The following is a 17,300-nucleotide window of genomic DNA, read 5'->3' on the forward strand; positions in this document are numbered from 1 at the left end:
AAGTGTAATCAAAGCTATGATATCTGCCAGGTTTACTAAAGTGGGTGCTCAGATAACATTCAGAACACATCCACTGTAGGTTAACCATTTATAAATAAGTAAATAAATAAATAAATGAAAATAAAAAATATGTCTGGATTTGCATTCAAGGAGATATCACATAAGATACAGTTGCTAACATAAAATAGGCCTATATCTGTGTGTTCTGTCTTAAAGAATAGGTTAAATACTTAATTGTCACTTTCATTATATATTTCACAGATGCTTCGATAAAGCAAACCATGACATGCAGCAAAGCACATTATTTTCCTTTACACTTCACTAGCACGACACTATGTCTCCATAAAAAAACATTAACAAGTAGTAAACTTGTATTATCTCTTCCCAGCACCAACTGTGTGTGCAATTACTCAAGGAAATGCATAATGGTGATACAATCTATGTGTGCCATAGGGTGCCAGGGATGTACAGCCCCAAATGATGATCTAAACTGAGAATATTAAAGTTTTAGGAACTTTTGAAAGTATAATGGTAAGCAATAAGAAAGGTGCATAAAGTACAGTTGGTCAGTATTTATAGTGCTCTTTTAAAATGTCATTGCAATACATGTTTGTGGAATACTTTTGATTAGATCTAACAAGCTGTTATTGATGTATTACCATTCATTATATTTGTATTAATCAACAAAAAATACAATGAAAATAATTGTAGACACATTCCTAGTAACCACAAATCAATTTAAGCTTTTCATTTCTGTGTTTTAATCTTAATCAGCTCATATTAATATTCCTTTATTGGTAATGGGTTTCCTAAATGTGAAGAGATAATTGCTACATTAACCTGGATGGATGGCTGATTATTGGTGTGATCCAGTAAAAAGGGGCTTGAACATTGTAATTAAAGTTCTGGTGTAAATACACAGTTATTCTAGAGTAAGCTGTACATATCCAGTGTCTGCTAAAGGTAATGACATTGACCAAACATTTCAGCATTCTAATTTGTACTGTGCTGTGTAAATCCATTGCAAATAATGTCCTTATCCATGCTTATGATAGATCAATAATGTACATATTCTTAGTATATTGCAGAAAACATGCTTCTGTTTTTCTTTGGAGTATCAGTGAAAGAGCTCATACTTTTGTTTTGTTTTGCCAAAATTGTAAAGCATTTATCAGTAAGAATGTTATTATATGCCAGTGCAAAACACCTCAGAGGACAAAGGTCGAACATGTTGGCAAAGACTAGTACCAAATCCAGGCATATTCCTCATTTATGCTACTGAAGCATTACAACAAACATACACACACACAGACACACACTCACACACACACACACACACACACACACACACACAAATACACACACACACACACACACACATTATGCTTATGTGTATTGCATTACCCATCTCAGGTCCTCACAAACCCGAAAGTCCTTGTAATTATGTAAATTAAAGTCAGGCTGTTTTTCACCTGTGTGTGTGTGCGCGTGTGCATAGGTTGTTTTTCACCGGTGTATGCATGCATGAGGGACTGTGTTTATTTGTGTGTGTGTGTGCGTGCGTGTGTGCGTGTGTGTGTGTGTGCGTGCGTGTGTGCGTGCGTGAAAGGGACAGAAAAAAGGGCAAACGCCTGAGCTATGTGACACTACAGATGCTTATTTTTTTTCTGTCAGTCTTCCTATATGAAAGTTTCACTTTGGGAAATGTTTTGGTTGTGCCTCACAGTGCATTTTGCATCAGTGTGTTTTGTATTTACGTACTCTTTAAAAAAAGAAAAATAGTAGAGAACGAATGGATATGGTGGGAAGGGGAAGAGCCTAAATGCCATCTTGTGTGTTAGGCATAAGTAAATGTACTGCAGAGATGATGCCTTATTCTTCTCCCCTGCACTGTGTTTCCCTATCGGGTCTTTCCTCGGGGCAAGCCCAAATTTCTGTGGTACCTAAAGCAGGGTCCCCACAATGTATTTTCCTGAAGGACAAAAAAACATCTGTGTGTGTTCAATACACAAATATCCATGGGCCAACTTTGTCATCAATAAATATTGTATATAGTTCTAATCTCTCTGGGTCTGTTTTTGTGGTTGTTATTAATGTTCTTTTTAGCACAGTGTAAAGTGATAAAAAAAAAATTGGACAAAAATTAACAACAAATTTATGAAGATACATATTGAAAAGCACAGAATATTATTGCATAATATGGTTTGCTCAGTGTCAGACATCAAAAAACATTTGACAGGTTTCCATGTGCTATTATCATATTTGTTTGGCAGAAGAAGCGGTAAAGTAATTATCATCCAATTATCTCCATGGCCGGGGGTCAGTGGAGGCAAATGTTTGCGGTCATGTGTGAATCTCAGCCAGGGGTGGATTTCAGTTACAAACATTTGCTCAGGATGACAGCGCTCCGAGATCCTTTGTGTCAACTGTATCACTGACGTTTCTCATTACATCTCTGACCCGGACTGTTGATTTGTTCGTCACACGGCCGAACAGATGAAACTCATCATGTAGATGTATTAGCTCAGTGTGTGTGTGTGGAACACTTTCAACTCCCTATATCTTGTAAGATAGAGAGTATCAGCTCCATAGAATAGCTGCAATTATACACTTAGAATTATTATAGTGGGAATGTTTTTTTCTATGCTTTTCCTCTGTGATTGAGCAAATGATGATTTGGTCTGCAATAAGTGACTGCAGTTATAGCCCCTTAGTTGATGAGACAGACTCTTGCAACACACACCATACATAAATATACAGATACTGTATAAACTCACTGGTCACTTTATTAGAACTTCATTTGCACATGTTCAACTCCTCATTAGCACAAATACTGTATATAATCAGTGAGTCAATATCATGGCAGCAACAGCAAGCGTCAGGGTGGAGACGAAAGGTGAAGGTGAAAGTGATCTATTTTTGATGTCAGACTTGCTGGTCTGTACAGAAGCCCTGAACTGCAAGTGAAGAATTTTTTTTTTTAGATGCTATCTTGTTATTTCGAGATCATATCTCGTTATTTCAAGATAATATCTCATAATTTCGAGATAAAACACATATGTAAAAAAAAAATAAGATTTTCTTTTTTTTTCCCTTCAGATATTATCTCGTTATTTCGAGATAATATCTCGTAATTACGAGATACTATCTTGTTATTTTGAGATAACACACTTAGGTAAAAAAAATAAAAAAAATTAAAATAATATATATATATATATATTTTACTTTCAGATATTATCTCGTTATTTCGAGATACTAAGTCGTTATTTCGAGATATTATCTCGTTATTTTGAGATATTATCTCGTTATTTTGAGATATTATCTCATTATTTTGAGATGTTACATTTATCTTGAAATAACGTGATATTATCTCGAAATAACGAGATAATATCTCGAAATAACGACTTAGTATCTCGAAATAACGAGATAATATCAGAAAGTAAAATATATATATATATATATATTTATTTATTTATTTTTTTTTTACCTAAGTGTGTTATCTCGAAATAACGAGATAGTATCTCGTAATTACGAGATATTATCTCGAAATAACGAGATAATATCTGAAAGAAACAAAAAAAAAATCTTATTTTTTTTTTTTACATATGTGTATTATCTCGAAATTATGAGATATCATCTTGAAATAACGAGATATTATCTCGAAATAACAAGATAGCATCTCAATTCTTTTTTTTCTTCACTTGCGGTTCAGGGCTTCCGTAGGGTCTGTGTATTTCAGAAACTGCAGATCTACTGGGATTTTCACACACAACTATGGCTAGGGTCCAGGCAAGAGAATATATCTTGTGAGAATAAGTTCTCTGGTCAAAAAAAAAAACCTTGTTAATGTCAGAGGTCAGATGCCAGAGGGCTAGACTGGTTTGAGCAAGAAAACGGCAACAATAACTCTCAAATAACCGCTCGTTACAACTGAGGTATGCAGGTGGGCCACAGTGGCAAGACTACAGTACAGGTCTTGGTAGACTTTGCCTTTACCATTTAGGACCACAGTGTACCCATCTTCTGATGGCTACTTCCAGCATGATAACACACCATGTCATAAAGTTTGAACCATCTCAAACTGGTTTCTTGAGCATGACAATGAGTTCACTGTGTTGAAATGGCCTCCACAGTCCTCAGATCTCAATCCAAAAAGGGCACCTTTGGGATGTGGTGGAACAGGGGATTTGCATCATGCATGCGCAGCCGACGAATCTGCTGCAACTGTGTGTGTGATGCTGTCATGTCAGTATAGACTCAAATCTCTGTGGAATGTTTCCAGCACTATGTTGAATCTATGCCGTAAATAATGAAGGCAGTTCTGAAGGCGCAAGGCTAGCGAGGTGTACCTAGTGGTCGGTGAGTGTATGTGTATGTGAATGTGTACACATTTCTCACAATTCAAACCCTACAAATCTGAACCATCCACCCACCCCCCCGTTTGCACAGAGGTGGTGTTTCCATAGCCGTAAAGTTATAGCAAACCAACATTCAAATGTTATATTCCTTACGTATCAACCCTTTCAGCTGTGCAAAAGCAGTGGCAATTGCAAAAGATTACAATACAATAGATGTCATCTACTGTAGATGATTTGAGTTTTATATAACCTGTCCTGTGCAGGGTTTTTGTTATTATTCCGAAATCACTCTACCCTGTTAATAATCAAAGTTTGAGCTTTTCTTACTTACAATCATGCAACGTGCTTTATCATTCATCATAAAATTCTAAAAGTCACATTTTACGAGTACTTGTCAAACTATTATTCCAAGTGACCGTAATATGAAACTGAAATGTCAGATGTCATTCCAGACATACTGTATAGAGAACTGTGGATTCAGACACTGAGGTCTCAAAAGGTGCATTTAAATGGACAGTGTTGGCGTCCATTGCCATATACAGGCTCACGAGAACCCAGGTTCTGACCTGTAATTATTGCCCAAACTCAATCTCTCTCTTAGCCTATTTCCTGTTAAATCTTCATTATTTTATCAAAATAAAACCCTAAAATATAACTTAAAAATAAACAGCCATTCGTAAACAAAGAAAACACCCACCATGTCATCTCCATGCAATGTGTTTATGCAAGGTAACGTCAAATGTGGGGTTGACTCAGAGGCCCTCTATAACACTGCAGTGCAACACCTAAAAGTAGAGCCGTGGGCAGCTGCTGAGAGTTAATCTTCTCTCAGGCTTGGTTCCTGGTGGAAAAAATAAAGCTATGACTCATGGAACCCACTCGACTACACAGGCCTGCTTTGGCACGCAGTCACACAGGAATGATAGCGTACGAGGGAACGGACACAGTCAAGCCCCTTAGCCTTTTCAGATTGAATTTTCAATGGGACAAAAATGCTTGGTGGGGGCCTGATAACACGGAGGGAGAGGAAGAGAGAGAGAGAGAGGGACAGAGAGAGAGAGAGAGAGAGGATGGTTGGTAGCATTTGCCCACAGTTGTGACTCATCACAGATGCTAGACAATATCTGTTTCAAGTGGAGCCAAAGGAGAAGCTTTTTCACCACCTCGACTGGCTTGGAAAGACAAGCCAAGCCAAGCCAAGCTATACCCCCTCACTATCTATGCTCTGCCATACCCAACCAACATGACTAATCTATGCCCAATCACCTCTTCAGCTAATAAATATCTTTTGTCCTCTCACAGAGGCTTACACGTAGCCATGACTGTCATAATTTCTGTGTGGGGTGAGGGAAAATATGGCACAGTGGTTTGCAATGGTTTGCTAAAGGATTAGATCAGACAACCCTAATATTACAGTAATCTCTCTTGAAAGTTAGTGCGTTAATTTTTGTGTCATGTTGGTTTAAACTGTACTGAGGTGTTTGTGATGCTCTAAATGAACTAATATGTGGCAGCAACTCTTCCTCTTCCATTTGAACAAGTGAAACAGCAGCTCCACAGACTATCATGGACTAGATCTAGATTATTGAGCAGTACAGTAGATAATGCTCTACTCTATGTATTGTACCTCAATTTGACACACTACAAGTGCCAGGAGGGCCTTCCTGATGACTGACAATGACATAAAGTGATACCATTGGATGTTTATGTGAAATTACTGTAACAAACTGGATGGCGGAAATCGGCTGCTGAAACAAGGCAATGATTCCACCATAATATACATTATACATGAGAGCAAATGTGGAAACAAGCTGCCAACAGTGTCAAGTTATGAGTCAGTTCAAAGGCCTGAATAATTACATTTTGCTGAACGACATGCTGAAAAGGAAATGACAAAGGTGATGAAGAAATTACAGACAGAATATGAGTGAGTGTCTGTGTGTGTGTGTGTGTGCGTGTGCGTGCGTGCGCACATGCGCATGTGTGACTGTGTGCTTGCCTGTGTTTGAATATGTGTCTGTGTTAGTTTGTATGTGTGTGTATGTCTGTGTGTGTGTGTGTGTGTGTGTGTGTGTGTGTGTGTGTGTGTGTGTGTGTGTGTGTGTGCGTGTGTGTGTGTGTGTGTGTGTGTGTGTGTGTGTGTGTGTGTGTGTCTGTGTGTGTCTGTGTGTGTGTGTGTGTGTGTGTGTGTGCTATGCAAAGGGTGAAACTATAATAAGATAATGTTTCAATACTGAAACAACCTGACTTGATATTTGTTCATATAACTGAATATAACATGTCATCAGTATAACAGCAGGACACTTTCCTGTTTTGACTTCTAATAAAGAAGCGCTTGCTGAATCTCCATGCGGTGCAGCAAATCACATTAGGAGACAGCCAGCAGTCCCACAGAGCATAATCACACACCACGCCTGCTGGTCTCACTGCAAAACACACTGAAGTTGAAAACCACATGTGTACTGGGGCAACTACTGCTAGGGGACAGTAAACTGTGAAAAATAGGTATGTGAAGTTATTTGTTCTTTACTTGATGTACCTCCCTCTCTCTTTTTCTTTCTCTCTCTCTCTTTCTCTCTCTTACTGTACATTCTTTATATCCTTGCTTTGTCTTTCAGGCTCAGAAACAGCACATACACAATCACACACACACACACACACACACACACACACACACACACACACACACACACACACACACACACACACACACACACACACACACACACACACACACAATCACACATACCAACACACACACACACACACACACACATGCTGAAATGGACTCTGAGGACACCAGGGGAGAAGCTGTAGGATAAAATAATTGTGCTGGCCTCCATAACCTTCGATCTATCAATAGGTTCCTTGAACTAGTACAGATGGTACGGATCCTTCTGTGCACATATTTTATAGTTTGGGAAAAATATGTCATTGCGGTGCTTGAAAGTGTCTTTCATCCTTCTTTCTCTCTCTCCATCTCTCTCTCTCCATCTCTCTCTGCTTATACTGTACTTCTCTTTCTAGATTCTGCCTCTTCTCCAGTCCTCATCCATTTTCAGCCACTCTTCTTTTCTCGAGTGCCTTTCTCCTTCATTTTTCCTTCTCAAGGTCTCCAGGGGTTTATGGCCATATATTATTGTAAGGGCATATGTATATATCGGCAAAGCAATTTGTTTTATACGGTGCCGATGTTGAACTCAGTGTTATTATTCAACTCAAGTATTGGGATTATAATATATATAAAGTCTTTTACACAAAAATGCATGATCTGCCAAATGACTTAATTATGTTTTCAGAGTTGGTATTTTTATGATTCCATCTCTCTTGATGTACATTTCATACCTATAAAAAAATATATTGGATAGTGCCTGAAAGATATTGGATTGTAGCCCACAAGAGAATTAGTGAACTTGATGACTCTCTAAAGAGATTTTTTTTTTTTTTTCCCTGCAGTAGGCCTACGCTGCTGCAAACTCAACAGATTTTTTATCAGCATATTTTTCTATCTCTTAATTAAACTGCCATTATTGCTTGGTAATCAAGATATATTCTTCCACATTCGACTGGAGGACACAGTCATTTTTAAATGGATGCAGTCGTAATGACATATTGCACGCTCGAATACAGGCACTGTAATCCTCTAAGGGAAGTCCTCAAGATGGTTCACCTTAATTTACTCATTAGAGTTTGCATTGCCCTGTGACTGACTAACCAACCAGAGAGAGGCGAAACAAGGGCCTAATTAATACTCATTACTTTGTGTGTCCACATTATTCAGTTCACGTCAACATTTGGCCTGAACATTGATGTCTGTAATTTTTCCAGTTCATTAGCTAACATGCTAACATCACTTAGCACCGGAGGTCAGTAGCACCATCTAATGGCGCATGGCAAAAGCAAGGAAATTGTGTCAGAATTCATAACACAAAGTTATTCCAACCAAATGTGTGGCCCTGACACAACAGTTATGCCACTTAACAAAGAAGTAATGTCACTTTGATGATGCAGAATTGTACTTTATGACAGCTAAGGATGTGGAATCACATTTTTAAATGTTGGATACACTGTAGTGGGTTGATGGGCTTATGGACCTGATTATGCTTGCTTGGTACCCAAATACTTTTGTTTATCTGCTGCAGAGGAAGTCTTTTTACTTTAGCTAAAAAAGAAAGATTTTAGTCCAGGTCTCCATGGTGTTGTTTCAGGTCTTTAATCATAGGCTCTTTGTGGTATGTAATGCCGGGGAGTTAGGGAACATAGCCTTGACAAGCAAGGCCCCAAGCTGACCAATGAGTGTGGCATGGTTATGGATCCACATTTGCGGTGTCTTGTAACCCCCCGGTGACCATTTTACAAAATAAGAGAGAAAAAACATGTTTCTGATTGATGGGTTTTCTTAGTTTGCTTCTTTTGGTGTGTTATCAAAGCCACATACATCACTCAAATACACAAAAAAGTTAATTACTTTCTGAAGAACTAAAACTAACACTCACACACTCTTGAAAGCCGAAAAAAATGGATAATCATTATCATTCCGTGGGTGGATGTTTAAAAAGTGTATACAGCATATTCTCACTGACTTTTTAAATCATAGCCTATAGCCAAACAATTATGTAATCTATGCAGCTCTTTCTCCACATTAGCCTGTCTCTATTACCTCATCATGATGTGCCTATATATACATTGTAATGCGTGTGTTCTCACCTCAGCCATGCCTAACATGGATGGCGCCCTCCTTTACTGTAAGCGCACAGTGGCAGCGTCCAGTGATGACTTCATCGGTTAACCCTGGCAGTAGCCAGGCAGGAGCGGGGAGGAGGATGAGGTCATCCTTTGAAACGTGACGTGCGCCTTCCTGTGCGGAGCATGTGGGAGGAAGTGAGAAGCTGTGCCCGAAACTCGCCCCTGCTGCCCGTCAGGTGGGCATCCCTTCAGCCCTCTGGCCGGGCACAAATGTTGTGCGATTAGGTGTGAAGCTGGCAGTCAGTCGGGGCTTTTGAAATGGCAAGCGGGCATAAGCGAGGGCCTGCTGTGGCACAGACGCCCACTTACAGTATGCATGATATACAGTACAATTATTTTCTTTTTCTTTGTGTTGAATGAGTTTTTCAACAAGACAAAAAGGTCATCAAACACACAGCTTTGTTTGCTCAGGCTTTGATTTTAGATCTACAGTATCAATGACGATCAGCATTATGTGAAAGAACTTGAAAGATCACACTTCTATACTGCTCATCAAATGTAACTGTTTTCTTAGGCTTTGATTCATATCTATTGATGATGATGATGATGATGATGATGATGATGATGATGATGATGATGATGATCAGTATGTGAAAGGACTTTAATTAAAGATCACAACTTGGAAAGAACACAACTTATCATTTTTACACATTCTTTTTACTATATTTGCAATAGACATCACAATGTGACATGTCAGTCTCTGATGCCCATTTAAGCCAACATTACCATTATGTGTCCTGCTGAGGAAATGCATTCAGAATGCAGGTTTCATGGGGGTGGGTGGTGATCTATACAGCCTTTCCCTACATCATTATGGGCTTATGGGGGTGAGTCGGTGAGAGAAATGAAAGCACACAATCAGGCAAAACACACAATCAGTTTGTACATAGGGGCCCACAGAGATTAGTAGTAAAGAAGTAAAGAAATGAGTTTTGAATCACAGATAATGGCCTGAGGCAAAAATATACCAATAGGGAAACAGCCTTTCTTTTGTAAACAAAAAATAACAATGTTTTTGTAGACCCTATTATATCAGTATTCAAAAACATGTTACTTTCTTTGATGAAATGCCTGATGGTAGTTAAGCCATCTACTCCAAACACCTGTGTAAATATAATTGTCTCACCGGTCAAATTAAAACGTTTTATCTTTGTATTTTTTATAAAAACCTGTTTGTGACAGAAGTACTGCTTACACATACAAGTGAGCACATTTCTCTGTATTTACAGATGTGGTCCGTGATTTGGCAGGGATTGTGTCGGGCTCAGTCCAAACCATTACGTTTGTTTCTCGGGCACCAGGCCTGTGTGTGAACACCTGGGTGCAAACACTGAACAAAATGACAAGAGGACTCTGAGGAGCAATTTGCTGAATTTGAAAAGTGTGTGGGATTGGACTCATGGAGGGACTGAACCTTCAGCCAGTATTGTTAAGTGAGTTGTAATACATGTGTGATATCAATGCATTGCAATGTAACTTTGACAATCTAGCTTAATTCTAACGGCAACGTATTTGTGTCAGGGCAAAAAGAGGCATCAGAATTGTTCACATTGCTCATTGATTTCTCCTCTTCGCTGAGGGAAATGTTTTCCCTTCTCTGGCACTGACAAAGAGATGACGCTGAATTTCTCACTGTAAAAATTGTTTGACAAAATGCGATCCAAGTAAATTGATTGATCATGGAAACATATTTTTGGCCACAAATATGTTTGTTAAGTTAGCGCTGTCTGTCATGCTTGGCAGTGTTTGGAGAACAGTTGGTGAGTGTGCTTTGCCATTTGGCTGTCCACGCTGGGCACTCTGGTCCAGTGAAGCGGAAGAAAGAGGGTTCATTTTCGGCCCCTCATCTGTTTGGAAAACCGGTCATGCTGTGTCATTTTTAGACACACACACAAGAGTGAGAGTAATGTTCTTCCCTATGACATCATGGTTTATGAATATTTATATCCGTGTGAAGAGGCGCTCGTTTGAACCCGTGGCGCACGCCACACAGGGCCCACGTGCTACAGAAACCACGCAGCGCGGACAGGTGGCGATGCCAATACTGAAGCAGATGATCACAGTGAGGCAGAGATCCGTTGAGTCATTTGTGGCATTTTTTTAACATCTAGAGGAGGAACGTGATGGAGGTTGGCTTCAATGCTCTCTATGGTGCACTGGGTGTTACGCAAATCAGAGCCATATGTGTTTTCTGTTCTGCCTTTAACCAGTTCAGCAGTTAACCTACAGTCCTCCTACAGTATAGTTCATTTCATTTGAAGCAGCTACTGATCTTTTTCCTCTTGGATGTTATTTCCCTCTCAAATTGCTCTACTTACAGATGTATGTGTACAAAAAGACAGGGGTCTTTAGTTCATCTGATATGCTTCTCACTGTAAATGGCAAGAACAAGGAAAGGAATCAATTAGGGCCTCAGATAATGGCTAAGGGTACCGACTGTTATCATAGAAACAGTCGTGCTTTGCTTAGTTATGTCTACAATTCTATTGTCATTCTTCTAGACTTTAAGGGCACCCAGAGGGATGTGCATGGAGTGGCAATTACTATCGTTCTATTGAATATTCTGACAGAAAAGAGTGTCCTATTATGCTCTGTGTCTAGTCAGAATGTCCTTAGCATTGCAATGAAAACTTTGAGTGTACACAATCGCTCCTTTTCTAACATGAACTGTCAGTCTTTTCTTGTTTGTACAGTTATTAAAAGACAGGGATGATCTGTGTGCTCCAGTGACTCATGCGTAGTCTAATGTTTGGCGAAGGAGAGATTATGAAAAGTTAGACTGATCCGAAAGTGTGTGCTATCTCTGTCAAACAGCATGATGTAGACCTAGAACTAGACCGTTGTTCAGCAGATGTGGTAGACAGATTACATACCATTCATATGAAAATGTAAACATAGGGGAACTTTAGGGTGAGCAGTGCCATCTCAACCACGTGTAGGGGAAGCCATGGCCGAAGCAGTGGCCGTGACCTCGAGCTTGTAACCGGAGGGTTGCCGGTTCGAGCCCCGGCCAATCCATGGCTGATGTGCCCTTGAGCAATGCACCTAACCCCTCACTGCTCCCTGAGCGCTGCTGTTGGGCAGGCAGCTCACTGCTCAGGCTAGTGTGTGCTTCACCTCACTGTGTGATCACTAATTCACAAATTGGGATACATGCAGAGACCAAATTTCCCTGAGGAATCAAAAAAGTATAGGGTATTTTTAAACTATTTATAAAGGACCAAGTGTCTGCTGGGACTTGGCGGGTTTGATTCTGAGCGGCAGTCATTCCTCAATCCCACTCCCATCTTGCACTCATTTCCTGCCACTCCACTGTCCTCTATCTCAACAGAGGCGAAAGCCCTTCAAACTAAACGAGAACATGAAAAAGGTAAAACAAACAAAAAAAAGTAGTCAAGTATAACAATAAATTCTTTCAAATGTGGTCAAATCTTCATTGCGGCGACAGGGCCTGTGTAGTCCATCTGGCTAGAGAGGATCACACCTCCAGGAACAGAGCCCGTGGAGGTTTCAGCGCAGAGACAAGCAAAGTGGACATGCTGCTCCTCACCCTGACACCACTGCATGAGAAAGTCCAGTCTTGACCTGGTGGAATCCTCGGACAGCGGGAGGGGTGAGATGGACACTGGGAAGTGCTGACCGCACCAGATCTCAGTCGTGACTGTCCTGCAACAGCTGCTTGAAAGACACCGAGGTCGGGCAGAGGTCAACTGAATCCGCTCAGCTCGCCTCCCCACTGAGAGAAGAGGGGTCAAGCCAGAGGAGAGGTCAAACTTGACATGATACACAGGTGCTCTATACATTGTACAGAATGGGGAGCTTCCTATAATGTACACTCAGGACACCTATAGAATACGGCCATCTGTCACCTCCAGGTGAACTCCCATCCATGCATGCATTACAGTAAATGGATGCCTTTTACACAATGGATACAAATGGTAGAGATTCACAGGACACTGTTAAAGGCACTAAGTGTATTTGGAGTTGCCTTGAGACCACAGTCCTACCAATCACTTTTGATCATTCAAAGCAGGTATCTTCAAATGAGGAGGAAAAAAAACACAGATTCAGCAATTTAATGGAGACGATGGTTGTAAATGGCGTTTAAATGATGTGAAGAACTAGCCTCTTCTCTCAGATGAATATGCCTTTAATGTGCTGCGCAAGCTCCTGACCCCTGCTAATGGAATGAAAATGACCTCAGAAATTGATCAGACCCCACCTAATTTCCCATTGTCTCCGTCCCTCTGGTGGGCTGGACCAAGGTGCCCTTCAGTTCATTGAAGCTCTGATTTCCTTTCGCATCTCATAATAAACGATGCAAAGCCATTGGCATACCTCAACCCATTGTGATACTGTGTAGAGATTTTCTGTAAAATAATCCGCTGGAAGGATTTTGGCAAATGCTGTTGTTTATCACTATCACAGACAACATCATTCCCTGTGTTGAGGGACACTAAGCCTTACTCCCACTGGTTTGGGGTTCTTGTCTCATAATAGTTGTAAAATTAAAGTGCAAAGGAGTGGAAAAAATGCATGTAGCTTATAGACACTTATGGGGGTTAACGGCTGCATTTCCTTATGGGCTCAACTTAATTAAAGTGAAGACGTTGCCATTTATTATGAGGGCTGCACTGATTGATTAAATTAGAATGAGAGGGGAGAGAATCCAGGAGGCAAGATCAAGTGTAGAATATGAAATGGAAATAAAATAGAAGAAACTCTATTAAGTCTGGCTTCCACTTTAGATTGAGTGTAGTTATTATAATGGATTGGCGCACATAATCAATAATTAATATAGATATAATCACATACAGTACATGCATGTCATTAGTTGTTACCTCCCCTCACCCTAATCCTACAAAGACTGCATCTTTCAAAAACATGCACCATAACAAGGATCACGCTGTTCTTATCTTTTATTTAAGAATCGAAAACAAAGACCCTGAAGATATTTACTCAAATGTGGATGGCAATTGTTTTCTCCTTTCTTCAAATTTTGACACTGACAGGAACCTGTGTGGTAATCATTTTTGACTTGTTAACACTCAGCAAATTGCAAAACATCTCAATTTCACTAAATTATGCATGCTGGTTGGGAACTATTCTCTCCTAGGCTCACTTTGGAGACTATTCACCATTCCTTTACATGCTTGTGGAGGATATCAAATGCACGTTCCATACTTCAACATTGTCTCATTTTCCTCTGTCAAGCCAAGCACAGTAGAGAGCTATGGAGTAAAGTGCTACTAATTCGATCGTTTTTTAAAACTGAAATCTTCCACAAAATGTGCATTTAGCTTCAAGTTTTAATACTCTGCAGATTTACGTTTCTTCCTGGAGTAAGTACAGAGAGACAAAAAGATGACAGCTTGTCTGAACTGAAGCATAGCAGGCCCCGCTTTTCAATTGATCAGGTTCTGCAAGAGTATATCCTCTCCAGTATCACAAATATAAAACGTACAAAATGATTCAATTTTACATTTCTGTCACACAAACAACTACAACCAAGGTTACACGAATATACGGGTGTGATTTTTTGTGTATAATATCATATGGGCAATGTATTTCCCTATAATAATACACATAACCAGGTAGCTTGATTAATTGTAGTACTTGAGTGTTAAGTATAATTGGACCGTTGCACATGTTTGGTGTAAGACCTTCACAGGTCCTACAACATGCCAGGGATTACGCCAAACAGTCCCACTGAGGAAAATCAGTGGAAACCCCCTCTATGACTAACACCATATATCACCTTGATTAGTCATTTGCAAACATCCCGGTGGTGAAATACATGTATGACTTGAAAAGTTGGAAAGTGGGACACAATTCCCTTTTGTGTCATTTACATATGAAACACAATTAAATGCTGGTAGCGTGTGTGTGAATGTGTGTGTGTGTGTGTGTGTGTGTGTGTGTGTGTGTGTGTGTGTGTGTGTGTGTGTGTGTGTGTGTGTGTGTGTGTGTGTGTGTGTACACTGGGTTGGGGGTGGGGAGCCTAACTCTCTCAGGAATAGAGACCAGCTCATGTGAATGGTTGTATGTGACTTGTATCTGTGATAACATGCAGGTGATGTAATTAGTCGGAAATGCTCTCATTACAGAGAATAGGAGAAGTGCTATAGCTTTATCATGCACCTGTGCACGTCTTCACACAGTTATGAAAAATGAATTGCTGTCACAACGGTATATGACCATGCTGTCTACAAGTCTACAAATTACATATTAGATATTATAATACCATAATGCAGGAGGACAATGGAAACAGTCCAAAGATGAGTCAGGTATGCATTCACATCTTAATTTGCCCTGCTTCTGGTGAGTGTGTGTGATTACAACAACATGACTTAGATGGTTCTATTGCATATCTAATATTCCATATATGACTGAATTACGTGCAATGGTGAACTATATTGTAAAAACCAATTACCCTGCAAGTGACTTTTATATGATGTGGTGTCATAAGGACTTTCATTTCATTTAGATATAGAAGAGAAGATTGCAGAGTCCTGAACTGAATGCAGTCATTTTTATGGCAATGCTCCTGATTAAATAATAAGCATCTGGGTGGGTGCAAATAGTAATTTGCTTTTTCAGATTAATTATCTGATATGGCTTGCTGGACAGAATATGACTTTTCTGCATCGTTTTTTTTTTCCCTCAGACCATTTTCATTTCAGCTTCATTAATGGGAAATAACCATTTTGATAGAAGAAAGTGAAAATAGCAGAAATTCTATTTTAGTAACTGTGTGTGTGTGTGTGTGTGTGTGTGTGTGTGTGTGTGTGTGTGTGTTTTCATAGCTACAGTTTATCAAATGTTTCATTGAAAGTGATCACTCACATTTACCGGAATGCAGCTGGTGCTTTTGATAAGGTGTTTTTTTTTGTTAATTTTCTTAGGTTTGTCACAACTCAGGCCATTTTGTGAGGGATCAATTGTGCAGTAAACCCAAAATGCAATTAAGTCTTGACTCTGGAAAACAAGTTCTCTCAGTTTGGAAATATATATCAAACTTCAGAAGAGATGAATAAATCACATTTGTATAAAACCAAATTGGGTAGAGAAATGGCATCTTGTAAAAAAGTGTAATTATTATGAAAAATAACAGCAAAATACACTTCACACAGCTAAGAGTGAGAGTGCTGTAGTGTTATTAATATGCTTTACCGATGATTACTTATAATTCACCACTAATTACTGGTAATTAACTCAATTTCTTTCTAATTTTAAGGCTCAGAGGAAAAGGCCCTGTGCCCTTCCTACTAAACGTGAATCAATGAACCATACCATGTGCCCACATTAAATCAATGGAGATAAGCTAATCAACAACTTTGATAGCTCAACCCTATGAGTGCTTATTACCCAAGCGTGATTTATGACTAATCATTTCTGCAAAATGGTTGAGATCATCTTGCCGAGCGGAGGGAAGATGCATGTGTGCATTCTCATGTTTGCAGCCAGATGGAGATGCAGCAATCCATCAACTCCTATGAGAGTCACGGATTAAGCATCTCAGGTGAGAAGTACAACACACATGCATACAACATGAGAAACTGTGGTTACACTTTGCTTTAAGGTACCTACATAAGAGTGATATGACATTGTCATGAGCATGTCATGAACATTGTAAACAAGTCATAAATATTTATGACATAAGACTTCTGTCACAGTGTGTCACACCCTTAGAAGTGGAACCGGAGTGAACCAATATGCAATCTAGGTCTCTCAAGCTATCAAAGATCCAGTTCTAAGAAGTGCAAGTTCCCTATGGGAGTGAAGCAGAGAGAGTAAAGGCTGTAATGAGAATCATAAAGCAGCCAAAAACAGTAAACATAGTCAACAGTCAACACATAGGCATGAACATCTACATACAGTAGTAAGCACAACCCGTTTCTCAATGGCTTCCAGGCACACAATCTCTCTTTACATGTACACATGGCCCTACGCCTTTGTACCAAGTCCCAAACCACTGTGAGGCAACTCACTCAGCATAGCACTGGTTATGTTCAACTCAGCAGCATATTGTGGTTGTAACACAGTGAAGTGTTTTGGGTGCGATAGCAATGGCGCACAACACCAGCTGAGTTTCCATGTGGTGTGGTGGTGGGGTGCAGGGGGCATTATGGTTCTTAAGTGGCTAGCAACTGCAAACTATTGATTTACTTTGTCTTGCTTCTCCTACGGCCCCTC

Source organism: Sardina pilchardus, chromosome 5, assembly GCF_963854185.1.
Source record: "Sardina pilchardus chromosome 5, fSarPil1.1, whole genome shotgun sequence".
In the NCBI taxonomy this organism is placed as follows: Eukaryota; Metazoa; Chordata; class Actinopteri; order Clupeiformes; family Clupeidae; genus Sardina; species Sardina pilchardus.